General features: G+C 43.3%; 1 pseudogene; it reads right to left on the bottom strand.

Moving 5' to 3' along the window:
• Positions 1-5794: 5794 nt before the first annotated feature.
• On the bottom strand, positions 5795-7372 carry LOC113619955 (pro-neuregulin-2, membrane-bound isoform-like; annotated as a pseudogene).
• Positions 7373-19642: the final 12270 nt, after the last annotated feature.

Here is a 19642-nt window from a genome sequence, read left to right as displayed (position 1 = left end):
GTCACTCCCTTCTGGCCTGCAGAGTTTCTGCTGAAAAGCCAGCTGATAGCCTTACAGGAGTTCCTTTGTATGTAACTTGCTGCTTTTCCCTTGGTGCTTTTAATATTTTCTATTTATCTTTAATTTTCACCATTTTAATTACAATGTGTCTTGGTGTGGTTCTCTTTCAGTCGATCATGTTGAGACTCACTGTGCTTCCTGGATCTGGATGTCTTTTTCCCTTTCCCAGGAAGGGATGTTTTCAGCTATTATGTCTTCAAATATTTCTCTGCCCCCTTCTCTCTCTCTTCTCCTTCTGGAACCCCTATTATGTGAATGTTAGTATGCTTGATGTTGTCCCAGAGGTTTCTTAAACTGTCCTCATTTCTTTTTATTATTTTTTTCAGTTCAGTTTCAGTAATTTCAGACAGTAATTACTCTATCTTCCAAATCACTGATCTGTTCCTCTATATTATCTAATCTACTGTTGATTCCTTCTAGTATATTTTTAATTTCAGTTATTGAATTATTCACTTCTGTTTGGTTCTTCTTTATATTTTCTAACTCTTTGTTAAAAACTTCTAACTTCTCTCTCTTTTCATTCATTCTTCTCCCAAGTTCTTCGAGCATCTTTTTTTCCCCCACAGCAACTAACGATATTTATTTAGTACTCATTTTATATTTTCACAGTTCTCAGAACTTTTTCATTTAATCCTCACCAAAAATCCACAGAGAGAGGTTCTGATTTTACACACATTTTCAGATGGGAAAACTGAAACTCAGAGAGGATAAGTTAACTTGGTAGAATCACCCAGCCAGGAAGTGGCTTAACTGGTATTCAGATCTGGGGCCTCTGACTTCAAAACTCAAATTTATTCAGTCTCCTCCTAAGGAAGCATTTCTAAGCTTAGCCAGAGCACACTGAGGGAGGCAGGTATCATCCTGGGCTTAGGAGACCAAGGAAGCTGTAGAGCCAGATCCAGTTAATTAGCACAGCTTCCTCCCCACCTGTGGTTCTGTCAAGAGCCACCTCTCCAGGCAACCATTGACCCCTCTGTCCGGCCCCTCCTGCTTTCCTTTATACCTTCCCTGAGACCAGAGGAGGGCCTTACAAGGTGATATGATTTTCTGTGAATAACTTTCCCACAAGATAGGAGCCACCTGCAGGATGTTTCAAGGGTCTTACAGGATGAGAGAGACAGAAGGAGGCTCTTCTTTGAGCATCTTTATGATCATTGCCTTGAACTCTCTATCAAGTAGATTCGCTTATCTGCACTTCACTTAGTTCTTCTTTGGAGGTTTTTTCTTTTCCTTTATTTGGAATATATTTCTCTGTTGCCTCATTTTGTCTAATTTCCTGTTTTTATTTCTATGTATTTAGTTGGTTGGTTATGTTTCCCAATCTTGGAGAAGTGACCGTATGCAGGACACGTCCTGTGGGGCCTGGCAGCACACTCTCCTGTGGTTACCAGAGCTACTTGCTTTAGGGGTGCCCTCTTATGTGGGCTGCTTGGGACCTTCTGTTGTGGTCGGCTGACTACTGTGGACGTGCTGGTAGGTGTTGCTGGTTGTCATTCCAGTTGGTTGTAAGGCTCTGTTTTGTTCAGTCTGGGTCTTGGCATGGCTGACTGCACAGCGAGGGGTGTCCTGGTCCTGGTGCCAGCTCACCAGTGGGCAGGCCCAGGTCATGAGGCAACTGTCTACAGATCCCGCCCGGGGGTCCCAGGGATAGTGCTAGCCCATTGGTGGGTGGAGCTCGGTCCCAGAGTGGCTGAATGCTGGGCTGGGGGTCCCGGAGCTAGTGTTGGCCTACTGATGGGCGGGGCCATGGCCCAGGAGTGTCCTGGGGCTGGTGTGGGACGCTGGTGGGTGGGGCTGCTTCTTGATATGGCTGGCTGAGGGTCCCAGGTGACCCAGCGCTGGTGATGGCTCACTGTTTGGTGGGGCCGGATCCTAACATGGATGGCTGAGGGGCCCAAAGTGTCCTAGAGCTGCTTTTGTCCTCCCATTGGTCAGGGCCAGGACCCAGGGCATCCTGGAGTGACGCTGGCCTGCTAATGGGTGGGTGTGGTCTTGACATGGCTGGCAGTGGGTCTGTGTGGTCCTGGGGTTTGGTCAGCCCACTGGTGGGTGGGGTTTGGGCCCAGGGGGGTCCCAGGGCTGATGCCCATCCACTAGTGGGCAAGGCCAGGTCCTGGGGCTACTGCTAGCCCACTAATGGGTGGAGATGGGTCCTGGGGTCTCTGGCTGTGGGGGCCAGGGGTTGCAGATTTGGTGCTGGCCCGCAGGTGGGCAGGGCCAGGGCCCTGGTGCTCCTGGAGTTGGTGTTAGCTTGCTGATGAATGCACCGGGTCCTGACACAGCTGGCTGGAGGGTCTTGGTGTTCATGGGGCTGGTGTCCCCCCACTGGTGGGTGAGGCCTATTCCCAAGGCTAGTGTCAGCCCACTGGTGGACCTGGGTCCTGGGGTCTCTGACTGAGGGGCTGGAGGTTCCAGAGCTGGTGTAGGCCCACTAGTTGGGTGGGGCTGGGTCCTGGGTCATCTGGTAGGTGAGGGTGTGTCCTGGGGCAGGGCTGGGGCCTCAGGGGGTCCTTTCTGCTGGTGAGTGAGGTCGTGTCCCTGCCCATCTGGGACAGCTGGCCTGGGGCCTCCTAGGAGGATGCTGACTGGCTGGTGGGCAGGTAGGTTCCAGCACTAATAAGCTAGAGGGAGGATTCCAGTGGTGCTTACCAGTGCCAGTGTCCTCATGGTGGGTTGAACTCCCAAAAATGGCGGCTGCTGGCATCTATGTCCCCAGGGTGAATTTCAGTTGCCTCCTGCCTCTTCAGGAGGCTCTCCAAGGTCAGCAAGTGGGTTTGATCCAGCCTCCTTTCAAATTACTGCTTCTTCCCTGGGTCTTGGAGTGTGTGAGATTTTGTGTGTGCCGTTTAAGAGTGGGGTCTCTATTTCCCACAGACCTCTGGGTCTCCCTACACTGGCCTTCAAAGCCAAATGTTCCCGGGGCTTGTCTCCCCAGTGCAGGATCCGTGGGATGGGAAGCCCAGTGTGGGGCTTGGACCCCTTGCTTTTGCGGGAGAACTTCTGCAACTGTAATTATCCTCCCATTCATGTGTCACCTACCTGGTGGGCATGAGTCTTGACTAATTGCATCTCTGTCCCTTCTCCCCTTCTCATTGTGCTTCCTTCTTTGTAACTGTCAGCTCTTAAAAGACCTTTTTTGCTAGTCTTCAGGTTGCTCTCATGGATACTTTGTCTATAAATAGATGCAATTTTGGTGTGCCTCTGGGAGGAGGTGAGCTCAGGGTCTTTCTGCTCCACCATCTTGGCCACTCCTCAAGTCATTAAGTTTTGTTCATTTGGTTTGATTGCCTTTGGCTTTAATCTGAGGGCTGTACAGGCTGCAAAAAAAGTACTGATGGCTTTGTAGTATAATAAAATCAGATTTTAAAAAAATTAGCAAACAACTTCCTGCAAACAAAGCAAGGAAGTTACCTTGATATTGTTGGCAGATTACTGAAGGTGTATATTCCTGTTGGGCCTAATGTATATTTCAGATGATGTGTAAAGGCAGGTGTTCGTTTTAAAGACCAAACGAAGCAGCCAAATCTCTGTTTCTTTCTTCTTTCTTCAGTTTTACAGGTCGGTGTTTTTCTCTAGGTTGTGGCTATGTATCTTTCTCATGTTTTCACCCAACATTGGAAAGATGAGCTACTGGCTTTCCAAGTCCTCAGATGTTTCCAAAGCATGCCCATTTTGTTAATGGGTGACCCCGTCTCCTCTTGGCAAGTAATTCTATAGAATTACTCCATAAGCAGAATTATAACTTCAAGTATTTAGGGCACAATTAAACTGACAAAGAATCCTAGACCTTGAGAGACCATCTAATCCAACCTTCTCATTAAAGGAAGGGACCTCTTTACAGCATCCCTGACAGATGTTCATCTGGCCACTCTGGGGACATTTCTTCTAACAGGGACTTGTCTTGCTCTTTAACTTGGTGATTTAATTATAAAGTACTCTGCCACTCTACAAATTCTCCCTGCATATTAGTGGCCTACTTTTCTGAACACTATGTTCACTCAGTACTCTAAGCCATCTTAAGATGCAGACTCTATCACTCCCATTTTATTGATAGAAAAACTGAGGCACGGAAAGAAAAGTTCCCTAAGGTCAAACAGCTATTAAGCAGAAGAGCCCAGCCCTTGATCCCACATGCTTAGCCTGTATTTCCTCTCTATACTAAACAGAACCCTCACACATTATGACAGAAACCTATATTCAGGTTGATCTTGATTGTCAATTTTTGGATAAGTTGTTCCACTAGTTAAGAATTCACATAACTCTTCTACTATCCAGCCCACATCTCTCTGAACTGCACATACGGTCTTAGGAAATTTTAAAAGATGTCTTCTTTAAGATGAACATATATGTCTATGACATCCTCCTGATGTACTAGTTTGATAAAGCCTTCAAAAAAGAAAATGAGATCAGTTTGCCACAACTGTTTTTAGAAAAATAAACTTATTAAAATATAACAAAGAAACTTGCACATAAGAAGCACGTGTTGAATTTTGAATTTTCATGAAGTGAACACACCTGGATAACTACCACTAAGATAAAGAAAGCATTACCAGTATCCATGGGCTGCCTACCCAAGGGCTGCCTATTCATGACCCATGACAAAACCTGGCACCAAGGCTACGCTTAGTAATAGACACAATGGTAATTAACGAAGCATGTTAAATTAGCTCTCTGAAGCATTTAGACTGTGGAATACAAAGAGGATTGGCCAGTTGGGAAATGAGGGCACATTAAAAACAGAGACACAGATATGTTATGAGAGGTTGAACAGGTGGACCATAGGGTGAGAATCCAGTCTCTGACTTGCCTTGGATCCTGAACAACTCTCTGACTCCAAACTATGTGTATCCTTAAAATAAATCCTCTTTTTCTTAAGGTTCCCTGTTCCTTGTAATCAGAAGATACTAACACCAGAACTGTAAGCCACAAAGAATCCCCAACCTCATAATTTCAATTCCCCACTTGAACCAACTGGTAGTGGCTGCCTGGAGAACCATGGAAAATGAGTCTGAGGCTGAGTTCAATGGAAAAGAGTATTGTGGTGTCTGCCATGCGGGCTTTTTTTTTTTTTTTTTTTTGGTGGGGGCGGGGGTGTGTGTGGAAGAGAGGCAGGGATGGTGCCATGAACTTGCTATTCCTGTTCTTAGCCCATATGATGAAGAAATCAATAGACGGGAAAAACTGAGTAATTAATCACCATATTAAGCTGGATATTTCAGTTTAATAAATATCCTTCCCTTAGCTGTTCCCCTCGCCCCACTCTATATCTCAGCCACAACATTTTTATTTTTTTCTTTTTATTCTGCTTATTTGTTAGAAATAACACATTCTGAACTGAAATGAACTTACCATCATTTCAAGTGTGTACTGGTTACAACTTAGCAAACATCCTTTTCAGGATGGGGGTCATTTTATAAAGAAGATGGACTGTCCAGTGGAATGATTTTATTTTATCAATAAAAGTGAGACTTTTAAATGCCTTTATTATCATTGTACTGTATGATATAGACTATCATTTTTTTTTTTTTTTTTTTTTGCGTTATGTGGGCCTCTCACTGTCGTGGCCTCTCTCGTTGCGGAGCACAGGCTCCGGACATGCTGGCTCAGCGGCCATGGCTCATGGGCCCAGCCGCTCTGCGGCATGTGGGATCCTCCCGGACCAGGGCACGAACCTGTGTCCCCTGCATCGGCAGGCGGACTCTCAACCACTGCGCCACCAGGGAAGCCCTAGACTATCATTTTGTATCACATTATTCAAGATAAATTTCAGAAACATCGGAGCCTCGCACACCTATGAGTATCTCAGAGCCAACTAGGCATGAACAGAGGAAGTAATACAATTGCTTTTGTTAATGTTCTCATGCAACAGGCGGAGGCGGTCAATGTTAGACCTGGTAAAACACATCTAGCTCTAGGTGAAATCTGAGAGAAGATGCAGCAACAAGAAAGCAGCACCGACTGAGCATGCTCCTATTCAGGCAGAGACAGGAAGGGAGTGGACGTACTGTAGAAGCTGGCCATTACGTAGTTTTGGCAGGGATCACCAGTAAACTCATTTGGGCACTTGCACAAGTATCTTGAGGGGTTTGAAAGGTCTTTCACCATGAAGCACTTGCCTAAATTCACACAGAAAGTTTTCTCCTTCTGGCACGCTTGACAAGATGGCTTGTCCCAGTGGTAGATGTAGATGTGGATGAAGAAGTATTTGCTCCTTCTGTTGATACTGATATTCTAATGGGAGACTCTGAGGACACACACGTTGTCTCAGTTGAGGCTGAGACATGCCAGTGATGATCTCATTTGAGTCCACAATGGTGATACTGGCAGAGGCACTGTCATTTCCTAATCTGCTGATCACTTTGCACATACATTCTCCAGAATCAGCCAGTGATGCTTTGTTAATGCGAAGTTCTCACTTCTCTGGCCTTTTTTGTATCTTGATGTTTTGTGGTTCGTTCTTGGGTTTAATTCATTCCCATTCTTGAACCATTTGAATTTGAGAGAGGAGTATTCAGAACTGGTCTCTCACCGAAGCACTAGTTTCGAATCTGCTGCAGACTCCTGACTTTTCATCTCTTCCAAACGGGGAGGCAAGGCGCACCGCTTGCACAGCACCTGGCAGACCTCCTTCTTGAGGTTCCGGCCCGTCTCGAGAGGGGGGAAGGATGCTCGGAAGGCGGCCGCTGCTGTTGGCATCGGGCTCCATGAAGAAGATATATCTGCTGTCCTCCTTGAGCCGCCCGCAGGAGGGGAACGCGGGGTGGCCCCAGGCGCCCAGGCGTCCAGGCGCACGCTGAGCAGCGAGTCCTTCTTCAAGCTCCCGGCTTTCACCGCCCACTCCTGGTGCACCTTCACCAGATAGGGCGCCTCGTCTCCGGGCTCGGCGGCGCTGGGCGCGGGGCCCGTGGGCCAGGAGGGCACGGTCCCGGGCCCACGGCTGGCGGCTGGCGCTCGCCTCCCCGCGCCCCTGCCTCGCCCGCCGCCCCCTTCCTGTCGAGTGCCCCCCTGCTGCAGCCGCAGCGGGTGCGCATTTCCCTCCATCACCACCGCGGCGCGCTGAGCCAGCTCCTGCACCGAGCCCACGCTGGGCGGGGACGCCTAGCACACTGAGGCCCCCGCGGGAGCCGCCTCCTCGCCGGCGGCCTCCCCCTGGCGCCACGGCCGCGGTCCACAGCAGCGGCAGCGGCGGGGCCGGGGCGCGGGGCCGGGGCGCGTGACCCAGTGACCGGTCGTCCTGGAGCGGTGCGGGGCGCGTCGCCGTCTCAGGGTGCGAGGTGCGTGCGGGCTCCTGGCTGTCGGTTCGGACTCTCCAGCCACAACATGTTTAACGGCCAGTCTCTTGAGCATATAAAGAGGTAAGGCACATCTTACAAACCAGATATGACTGCATAAGCCAGATGTTTTACAGCCTAGCCAAGTCATATGGGCACTTCCCCACAAGAGAGAGAATTGTTCCTGTTACACTGATGAGGCTTCACTACACAGAGGGGAAAGCACTTCTGTTCCTCTTGGGAAAGGCATGTGAGGATTAAGTTTACACTAGCTGAAAATAATTCAGTAACAATCTAAACTGTATGGGTCAACTTCAGGTTTGTAAGAGCATGAGATTGAAAGATATGCTTACAAACGTCCTGATTAAGATACTCATGACAAGAAGAGAAGCCTTTTTGAAATTTGTATTTCGGGATCATATATCACAATTCATATTCCCAATTACTAATCATGTCAGCCAATCAGCTTTTTAGAGCTCCTGTGATGGTGAGACATGCCTGTGCTAGCTCTCCCAATTATAGAAGAAAACTACAAAAAAATTCAATGACTATGTGTTTGTTTCTGTGAAATACTGCCCTTCACTGGACAATTTTTAAATGTATTTTTATGGGCTATGAAAGAATCAGATTTTAAACCAATAAATAATTTTATTTCTTATCTGTCTGCTAGGGAAATAAGGTAAGACAGAGAGAACTAAGTCATCCCTGACTAACAGGGGTTCAGAAAGTTTAACTGGCACAGCTATTCCAGCTGAACTGGTTAAGTGCTAAAAACTAGTTTGCCTTTAACTTTGACTCTATTATAAAAAGTTGGGCCGGGGCTTCCCTGGTGGCGCAGTGGTTGAGAGTCTGCCTGCCGATGCAGGGGACACAGGTTCGTGCCCCGGTCCGGGAAGATCCCACATGCCGTGGAGTGGCTGGGCCCGTGAGCCATGGCCGCTGAACCTGCGTGTCCGGAGCCTGTGCTCCACAACAGGAGAGGCCACAACAGTGAGAGGCCTGCGTACCGCAAAAAAAAAAAAAAAAAAAAGTTGGGTCAACAAAATTACATTCTTAAATAACTGCTCATTAAAGAGCTAGGTGGGAAGTACGTTCTTTTGGACTTTATAGGATCTGGCTAAGATTAACTGCACATGATACTAGCAACAAGCCTTTGGAGAAATTTCATGATTGCTCGACAAAGGCTGAGGAACCAGCCAAGGTACTGGTCCAGAACTACTGGAGCTGAGGAATAGCCCACAGTTAGTAGTCAGCATCCAGCTAAGGCTGAAGGCGGGGGCCCAAGCGAACATTGCTTTGGAATACTGCAGTGGGCTTCTGCACACCAGTGTGAAGGCTTAAGGCACACCCAAATGCACACGATGAGCACCCATAAATCCTAGGCATGAATATAAGGCTTCAACCTCCCTCTTCTCGTGGCTTTCATGCCCCTACTATGGAATGAATCTAATTCAACCTTTCAGAACATTTCTGGTTTTCTTCCTTACCCTGCTTCCTGTCCCGAAACGTGGGTACTCCCTTGCGATTACACCTCTGCCCCGGTTCTCTACGTGCTTGACCTTTCAGAATGTCATTCACTCTCAGACCTTCCATTCTGACTTGTGTGTAGCTAATTCCTTGGATAATAGATCCAAGATCTATTATCTAGAAAGATCTAGCCTGATCTTTCTTCCTAGTTCTAAGCCCATATCTTCAACTGTCTATTAGATATTTCCTCACCTCCAACTCAATACATAAAATTTAGTTTGGTTCTTTTACCTCTTGACTTCCCCATTTCTTTTAATGGTACCAACTTGGCACTTTCATTCAGACTCAAAACCATGGAGTCATATTTTAATCTTCTCTCTCTGACTTTTAACATCCAAATTCTCAAATTCTTCAAGATTTGTTTAATCTTGTTGCATCTACTCTTCCCTTCTCATTCCCACCAACACCACCTTAGTTCAGATCTTCATCTTATTTCCTTAATTCTAAGATGCCTACATTTTTGTAATTTTACATACTTAAAAATAAAGATTTGTTTTATAATCAGTGTATACGTTTAATGTGAGTTTTTTATTACAAAAATCTATCATGTTGGGCTTCCCTCGTGGCGCAGTGGTTGAAAATCTGCCTGCTAATGCAGGGGACACGGGTTCGAGCCCTGATCTGGGAGGATCCCACATGCCGCGGAGCAACTAGGCCCATGAGCCACAACTACTGAGCCTGCGCGTCTGGAGCCTGTGCTCCGCAACAAGAGAGGCCGCGATAGTGAGAGGCCTGCGCACCGCGATGAAGAGTGAACCCAGCTTGCCACAACTAGAGAAAGCCCTCGCACAGAAACGAAGACCCAACACAGCAAAAATAAATTAATTAATTAATAAACTCCTACCCCCAACATCTTCAAAAAAAAAAAATCTATCATGTCAATAGTCTTAGAATCAAAATCTATGGCATCTCAGACCCAGATAACTGCTTCTACTTGTTCTTCTGGCCTGCATTCCCTTGCTTTTCTAATCTGTCCTGCACACTATTGCCTGATTAATCTCCTTAAAAGACTGCATTCATTGTGTCCAGTGGTTAAGACTCCACGCTTCCGCTGCAGGGGCACGGGTTTATCCCTGGTGGAGAACTAAGATCCCGCATGACGTGCGACGCAGCAAAAACAAAAACAAGAACAAACAACTTCAGTGGTTCCCATTCCCTGATAGGTAAAGTATGCAAGTATGCCTAGGGGATCAAGCTGGGCATCGAAGGGACACCACAATCACACCCTGATGTCTTCCTGTCCTTACCAACATTATTCCCCTACCCAGATCTTTCTGCCGTGAACACATCCTCCTCTGTCTCTGTTTGTGTCATTCCCCACAATTAGAAGGCTATTCCTCCTGCTACGTACACCCTACTCAGGCTTCAAGTCCTATGTCTGTTGTGAAACGTTATCTGAACACCCCATCCCGAAGTAATCTCTTCCTCCTCTAAATTCCTGTAGGACTTGTCTTGACTACTTATTTCACACTTATTATTAATTATCTGGTATCTTTGAATGTCTGTATATGTTTATGAGTGTAAAGCAATGAATCCAATGTTTTATAATGAATGGGAAAAAATCAATCACATTAGTTCACATTCTATATGTCTTATTTCTCTCATCAGATCATAAATTCCTTGCAGTTAGCTCTATTGGGTATACTTGTCTCCCTTGAATTGTGATTTATTTAAGAAATATAGGGCTTCCCTGGTGGCGCAGTGGTTGAGAGTCCGCCTGCCGATGCAGGGGACACGGGTTCGTGCCCCAGTCCGGGAGGATCCCACATGCTGCGGAGCGGCTGGGCCCGTGAGCCATGGCCGCTGAGCCTGTGCGTCCGGAGCCTGTGCACCGCAACGGGAGAGGCCACGACAGTGAGAGGCCCGGGTACCGCAAAAAAAAAAAAAAAAGAAAAAAGAAATATAGTCTACTAAGCACTGAGTTCAATGGGGGGATCACACCTCTCATCAGAGAGGCACCGCTACCCCTATTCTTTTCTCTATGGCTGCTCCAAATCACTTATATTCAACTTCTCCCGTCTGCCCTCCTCCAGCACCCAAGCTTATGATCGTAGTAGCACAAGACTTGCTCAGGCTTTAGAGTGAATCAAGCGTCAAGGAGCGGGTGGGTTGAAGAACAAGGAGAAACTTCGTGGTGTTCTAAGACAGATGTGTGGAGGCAGAAGGTCACTGCGATGCAGCGAAGGTGAGGGGGCAAGGCCAGGTTGGCAGGGGCCTCGCATGATGTCATGCTAAGGAGGTCAGACCTTCTTTCTCCTCACTGGAATTGGGAGATTTTTTTAACCAGTGGAGGGATGTGAGCAGATTTGCTTTCTTAGAGTTGTGGAGGTGGACTGGGAAGAGGAGGAGAGACTAGAAGAAGGTAGGCCAGTTAGGAATCCTATTTCAGGACCTGGATACAGTGGCAGCTGTGGTGGTGGGAATGAAAAGCAAGAAGATGGAATCAAAAGAAGGTGGAGAAAGAATAGACAGAACTTGATGACAGAGATGAGACCGGAGGGATGACGATGGAAGAGAATGAGTGACAGAGGTTTCCACTTCAGTCTACAGCGTGGCTCCAGTGCTATTCCCTGAAATAGAGGAGAAGCAGGTTGGGGAGGGGCTGGAGTAGGTGAGAAGACAGTGAGACCTGATTTGCATATGTTGAATTTGTAGCCTCTAAAGGACATTTGCATGAGATTGGGGACATGGGGATATGGGTTGGAGAGACGGACTTGTGATAGGCACAACTCACTCAATAAAATGTATATCTGTCTTGAAATACCCTGCTCACTCTTAGCCCGAGGCATCCAACTACATTTCTTGTCCTACCTGTTTCACCAGATTTTTATAATGTTCCTGGCTCCCAGTTTGTTATACTTTTACTCTTGGCCAGTTCAGAACTCTTTTTATAATATTTTACGTATAGTAGTTATCTAAGTCTTAGACAATCAGACTCTTAGACATCACTTAATTTAATTTCATAGAGAGTGAAGTTCTATGGAAGCTCAGGGACTTCAGTTTACTGCACTTTATGTTAAACATTCCATGGTGTTTCCTGGCCATGTTCCCCCTTTTCCAGCTCACTTCATCCAACTGCTCATGCACATAATCTTTTCTGCCCTCCAGCTTCTATGCTCTCAACCCCTTCTTTACACTTTTGGCCACTGCTTTATTCTTAAAACTTTCTTTTTTTTTTTTTAATTAATTAATTTATTTTTGGCTGCGTTGGGTCTTCATTGCCATGCGCAGGCTTTCTCTAGTTGCAGTGAGCGGGGGCTACTCTGCTGCGGTGCGCGGGCTTCTCATTGCGGTGGCTTCTCTTGTTGCAGAGCACGGGCTCTAGGTGTGCAGGCTTCAGTAGTTGTGGCGCATGGGCTTAGCTGCTCCGCGGCATGTGGGATCTTCCCAGACCAGGGCTCGAACCCGTGTCCCCTGCATTGGCAGGAGGATTCTTAACCACTGCGCCACCAGGGAAGCCCAAAACTTTCTTTTTCCCGGGCTTCATGACATCTCCCGATTTCCCGCCTACCTCCAACCTCTCTGGCTGCTATACTTCCCCAAATGCCCACTTAAAAGTTAATGTTTCCTAGGATTCCCTATTAAGCCTTCCCTTCATCTCATTTTAGTACACACTTAGTGTGACCTCATCCACTTGCATGGCTTAACAAACAACCACTAATATTATTTCTAAATTTGAATGTCTAGCCCAGTCTTCTCAGTCCAAACCCAAATATCCAGCTCTTTTTAGGACACCTTTATTCGGATGTGTTCCACAGACGTTTCAAATCAACTTGCCACAGTGAATTTTCCTCTTCTTCCTCTTCTGTATCGGTGATGGTATTGTCACCCTCCCAGTAACCTGTGAGCCATCCCTGACTTCTCCTCCTTTCTCTTTCAAACTCAGTCTGCCAGGAAATCTGCCTATTTCATGTTTTAAATGAGCATTTTCCTAGATGAGAACACAGTGTGGTTGAAGATAACAAAAAGGGAGTGAGACTAGCCTCGTGGGAGAAGTTTTGTTGAGAAACATTGGGGAAAATGGTTGGATTATTAAGTGGGAGAGTACCTTGGAAGGTAACATTAAGGCCGCACAGAATATTTCAGAGTTGATGTGGTTGGAGAACCACCAAACATTAGGCAGATGGATGAAATGGTAATTTCAAGGTGCATTTTTTAAAAAGTCAGTCACTTGAAAAAAGGGAGTCAGAGCAACTATTACCTTTGTAACTAGGAGACAACCATTTCTTACACTTCATTGACGACATGAGGAAAAAAACCTGAAGAAGTTACAACTAGAAGCTCAGAAAATCTGACCCTGAATTTAAATGAAGTACAAGTGCTACTAAAAAATAAAAATAATAAGTTCTCTTTGAAGAAGACAAATTGAAATTACTCATTAGTGATATAACTAGAAGTAGACTGTGTTGAAAATAAGTGCAAGAATGACATCATTTGATTGAAAAGTGCTTATAAGCCAATTCCTTAACTGTAAATAATTTTAAAATCGAATACACATAGACATCTTTTAAAAAAATCACCAGGCTTCCTTGATGGCACAGTGGTTAAGAATCCACCGGCCAGTGCAGGGGACACGGGTTCGAGCCCTGGTCCAGGAAGATCCCACATGCCGCGGAGCAACTAAGCCCGTGTGCCACAACTCCTGAGCCTGTGCTCTAGAGCTGGCAAGCCACAACTACTGAGCCTACATGCCACAATTACTGAAGCCTGTGTGCCTAGAGCCCGAGCTCAACAACAAGAGAAGCCACCGCAATGAGAAGCCTGCACACTGCAACGAAGAGTAGCCCCCGCTCACCGCAACTAGAGAAAGCCCATGCGCAGCAACGAAGACCCAATGCAGCCAAAAATAAATACATAAAATAAATAAATTTTTAAAAACTCACCAAATTGAAATGTAATGATGATTTCCTAAAACATCTGGATTTCCATATGCCTCAATAAAAATTTTAGGCTAAATAAACTCTTATAATATAATACACTATATGACATATTTATATATTGATAAACATGGTAATTTCCAGTTAATTTGGCTTAGATACTAATTAACTCAAAATAAATGCACTCCCCTCATCAATGTAGTAAGTCAATAGGTAAATAGCTGGGAGAAAAAGTACTCCAAGCCAGGCAGCTCTGTATGTTTCAGAAGCAAAGGAAAAAATAAAAACAGTCACAGTAAACACTGCATTTCTGGAAATAAACTACATTTATGAAGCAGAAGATTCAAAAAGTAAAAGCTAACCCTCTTCATGTGGTGAAAGCATCACTGAGAAACAAATAGCACCCAGAGAGTGACTACCAGTAGTTAGCAGTAAAAAAAATGACATTAGAAAAAAATGGCAGATGTGACAGATTTAAAACCAAAGCTTTCCTCTTACTCCTTGTCATTTTCTCCTTTTTTCCTGATTGCAGTTTCAGTGATAAAGGTCTATTGATTGCTAAGTTACTTACATGAGGGCCTGGAAAGCACAACACTCGGTGAGGAGACACATTGATTTCCATCCTGTGGCACAAGCTCCGTACCTCGTGTTGTTCGAATCAATGAGGAGGGCAGCTATTTGTCCTCTTGGTGTAATTGCCACAGAGCAGTGATAAATAGGCATCTGATTTCCAGACTAAATCTTCAGCCCCGGCTCTCTGAAAAGGAAGAAAAAAAAAAGATGACTCTAAACTCTTCCTGTATTTCTGGACAGTAGCTTGAAAGTAGGACAGTCAGTGTCTGAGTGTTACTTTCCGGTCTTTGATACACAATTCTACCTGATAATTTTATTTTCCACCAGGAAAATTATTTTCTTCTCAGTTTCTTGAAGGTAGAAACAAAAATCTACAATCAAAATCTCAATAGTCCTTTTCACGTTGTTTTCACACAGGTTCATTTAAAACATTTATTGATATGCTACTTAGAGGAAAGAACTAAAAGAGATTAAACTAGAGGATTTAAGGTTCTTTAATAGTCACAGGCCTCAACATACTTAGAACCCTTAGTTTCTTGAGATTGAAGGGAAAATCAATATTGTTGCACTTTATCTAAGCTACATTAGGATAGAAAACTGTTGCTACATTTTATAAAGGAGGAACCTTATACTTTTGGTGCTCAGGGACCCCACAGCCAGATTGGTGGCAAGGGATATAGGCTGATAATCTGCTTATTTTGATTTCATTGATATATGTTCATTTGAACACATCACCATCCTAGCCTTTTCTACCACATAACATTACATTCTACTTAAGGAAAGCTAAAATTAAAAGTGATCCATTTTCTACTGTATAGCACAGGGAACTCTGCTCAATATTATGTAACAACCTAAATGGGAAAAGAATTTGAAAAAGAATAGATACATGTAACGTGTATAACTGAATCACTTTGCTGTATACCTGAAACTGTCACAACATTGTTAATCAAGTATACCCCAATATAAAAAAAAAGTTAAAAAAAAAAGAGTAATCCATTTTTGGGAATTCCCTGGTGGTCCAGTTGTTAGGGCTCAGTGCTTTCACTGCGGGGGCCGGGGTTCAATCCCTGATGGGGGAACTTAGATCCCACAAGCCTCTTGGACAAAAAAAAAAAAAAAAGTAACCCATTTTTAGGAAGAGAACATGCTATACTGCCGTTTTTAAAAACTAATGAACAGAATGGGGAGCATATAGCCTAGCACAGGCTAACACATTTACTGAACTAGCACAGGCTGGCACAAACCAAAATATGAAATTGACTTAAAGAATCCTAAATAAAATATTAGTAAATAAAATCTAACTATGTATGAAAAGAATAATACCTAAATGACCTAATAATGTTTGTCTCTGGACTGTGAGGATGATCCAGCTTTAGAAGTCTTTTGATATAATATGTTATATTAACAAAAAAGAAAAACTAAATAAATTAGACTTTGAAAAAGCGTTTGCTTCACCCATTTCTAATTGAAAAAAAAAAAACAAGACAAAAGCTCTTTTTGTCATATAGGATATCTGGAAACTTCCTTAACTCATTAAAGTACAACTACCAAAATCTGTAGCAAGCCTCACATGTGATGGTGAAACAAAAAACCTCTCATGCTATTGCCACCACTATTCACATTGCATTGAAGGTTGTAACCAGTGCAACAAGAAAAATATGACATATAAATATTGGAAAGTAAGAATTAAAGCTATTATTATTTGTAGATTATGTGGTTGTCTACCTAGCTATCCCAAGAGGATCAAATAAAATAACTCTTATAATGAATGAGAGGTTACTGAGGTGACTAGATACAAAATCCCTAGTAATAACGAATAAGAAAATGTAACTGGAAAAAGAAATCCCATTCACAAGGACCACAAAGACAACTGAGTACTTGGAACTAACCTAATAAAAATTGTGCAAGACTTATATGAGGAAAACTTACAGGAAGAATGTTGATTCTTCCCCAATAATCTACACATTCAGTGGGGAGCCCAATGAAAATTTTCACAGGATTTTTAATTGAACATGAAAAGCTGCTTATCAAGTTCTTCTAGAATAGAAAATAAACAAAAATAACCAAAAAACAGAAATTGAGGAAAAAAATGAGGTGGAGAATTTGCCCTACCAGATATGAAAACAATCTATAAAACTACAGTAATTAAAACAATGGAGTGTCAGAGAACAAATAAACATATGGATTAATGAAAGAGAATAGAGTCCAGAAACTGACCCATGTATTCAAAGGAATTTAGCATATGATAAAGGTGGAATTTCCAAACAGTGGGAAAATGAAAGATTACTCTAAAAATAGTACTAGGACAGTGGGAGCCATAAGGAAAAAAAAAAATAAAGTGAATCACTTCCTCATCCCATACTCAGAAAAAAATCCAGATTGACTCAAGATCTGCATTTACAAAAGTATAGAAGAAAACACCAGACAATACGTTTATAATCATGGGGTGGGAAAGACTCAGTCGTCAAGAAAAACCAGACAAATTTTATTAAACAGAAATTTAAAACTCCTCAGAGCAAAAGACTGGGAAAAATATTTGCAACATATACCACAGACAAATGCTTAATAACTGTAATATATATCTAGAATTCCTACAGAGATGTGACAAAACATAAGCAAGCTAATGGAGAAAAAAGGCAGGGGAGAAAAACATAATTCTTAGAAGAGGAAATAGAAATATTTCTATAAATATTTGAAAAGATGCTCAACCTCACTAGCACTTAGGGAAATATACATGAAAACAAACAAAGAGGAATTATTTTTTGTCCATCAAATCTTACAAAGCTAAAAGGACTGATAATGTATAATAATGGTGATGGTGTTGGGGAAGAAAACTCTCATACTCTGTTGATGAGAGTATAAATGGTTGGAGGAACAATTTGGCAACATCTATCAGAATTTGTAATGTACATACTCTGACTCACTTCCACTTCAAGTCATCTATCATACATGTATACCTGCTAACGTGTACAAAGATATATGTACAATTACGATCATTGCACCTTTAAAAAATTGGAGATAACCTAAATAACTCTCACTAGGAGACTGGTTAAATAAATATAGAATATCCATACTGTAAAATACCATGTACTTGTTAAAAGGAATACCTAAGTATTCCTTTGTATCAGTATGGAATGTATCAGTATGGAATACTTCCTAAGGCATATTACTAAATGAAAAAGCAGCATCAAAACTATATGAATGGGCTTCCCTGGTGGCGCAGTGGTTGAGAGTCCGCCTGCCGATGCAGGGGACACGGGTTCGTGACCCGGTCCGGGAAGATCCCACATGCCGCAGAGCGGCTGGGCCCGTGAGCCATGGCTGCTGAGCCTGCGCGTCCGGAACCTGTGCTCCGCAACGGGAGAGGCCACAACAGTGAGAGGCCCGCGTACCGTAAAAAAAAAAAAACGATGTGAAGGGACTTCCCTGATGCTCCAGTGGTAAAGAATCCACCTTGCAATGCAGGAGACGTGGGTTCGACCCCTGGTCAGTGAACTAAGATCCCACATGCCGCAGGGCAACTAAGCCCAAGTGCCACAAATACTGAGCCCACGCCTCAACTACAGAGCCTGCGTGCTGCAAACTACACAGCCCACACGCCCTGGAGCCTGTGCACCACAACTACAGAGCCCACGCACCCTGGAGCCTGTGCACCACAACTAGAGAAGAAAAAACACGCCCCACAACTAGAGAGAAGCCTGCGCACCACAACGAAGAGCCCGCATGCCTCAACAAAGATCCCGTGTGCCACAGCCAAGACCCGATGAAGCCAAAAATAAATAAATTAAATAAATAAATAATAAATAAATCTTTTAAAAAGCTATATGAAGTGTGATCCCACGTATGTAAAAAATTATCTAATCTATATTCTATGCATTTTATAGACAAGTATGGATGTGTAACTAACCATATTGTAGTCATTAAACCACATGTTTTATTCCTGAAGCAATTCAACATTCAAAAAAGCACAATTCAGACAGGATTTCCAATCTTCATTTATGCCTCTTAAAAACTTAGAGAATTCAGATATATAGTCTTTACTATTTTAACTATTTTACTATTATGACACCCTATTCTTTGCTTTTCCATATAAATTTTAGGATCAACTTGCCAAGTTCCATGAGAGACTCCATTTGGGATTTTTATTGGTTTAATTAATTTTTAAAATTTCTCTGTCCCTGTAGACTGAAAACTGCTTGATGACAAGAGACCACGCCTGTCTTGTTCTTACTGTGTTCACAGCACCTAGCCAGTGCCTAGAGGATAGTAAGTACTCAATAAACTCATTCTAGAATGGTTGGATGAATGAATAAATGACCTACAATAGCATAATGATAATATAAAATGTTTTATAGGCGTTAAAATTTTATTTTGGGGCTTCCCTGGTGGCGCAGTGGTTAAGAATCCTCCTGCCAATGCAGGCGACAAGGGTTTGAGCCCTGGTCCGGGAAGATCCCACATGCCACGGAGCAACTAAGACCGTGAGCCACAACTACTGAGCCTGTGCTCTAGAGCCTGTGAGCCACAACTACTGAGACCACGTACCCCAACTACTGAAGCCCACACACCTAGAGCCAGTGCTCCACAACAAGACAAGCCACCATAATGAGAAGCCCACGCACCACAACCAAGAGTAGCCCCCGCTCGCCACAGCTAGAGAAAGCCCGCGTGCAGCAACGAAGACCCAAGGCAGCCAAAAATTTTAAAAATTAAAATTTTTTTTAAAAAGAAGGTATGCGCATGCATTGTTTTAAAAATTTTATTTTCAAACTATAGTAAATTATGGGAAAATGTTCACAATGTATTAAGTGAAAAAAGTAGGCTTCAAAAATTTTTAAATAAAATGATCCTAATATTGTAAAAAAAAAATCTATCTGTTTATATATACTATACATAAAGTTTATGTATGCATTAAAAAAACTAAGAAGGAAATAGAAAATAACACTGGTTGGGTGGTAAAATTGCAGATTGTAATTTTCTTATTTATACTTTTCTAAATTTTCTATAATTAGCATACAGTACTTTTACAATAGAATAATAGACATAATTTTAAATGATTAACAAAAGAAAATATCACAATATTTAAAGTTTCTGGGATAGTATGAGAGGGAAGTGCTAATTTGATAAGTTCAGGTGATTAGGTTGAGTTACTGTATTCTAGTTAAGGCTGGAGTTTTGTTAGTGGACCAAAGGAAAATTTTAAACTTTTTTTTTTCACTTGGAGTAGAACACATATACAAAAAAGGGGCAGAAATCATAAGGTGTACAGCTCATGAATCGTTACAAGGTGAACACACTGTGTCACCATTGCCCAGGTGAAAATGGACTGTTAGC

Source organism: Aethalodelphis obliquidens, unplaced genomic scaffold, assembly GCF_003676395.1.
Source record: "Aethalodelphis obliquidens isolate GAN/ISIS:26980383/991018 unplaced genomic scaffold, ASM367639v1 scaffold7, whole genome shotgun sequence".
In the NCBI taxonomy this organism is placed as follows: Eukaryota; Metazoa; Chordata; class Mammalia; order Artiodactyla; family Delphinidae; genus Aethalodelphis; species Aethalodelphis obliquidens.
Note: the sequence above shows the minus strand (reverse complement) of the source record. Positions and strands in the feature narration are given on the sequence as shown.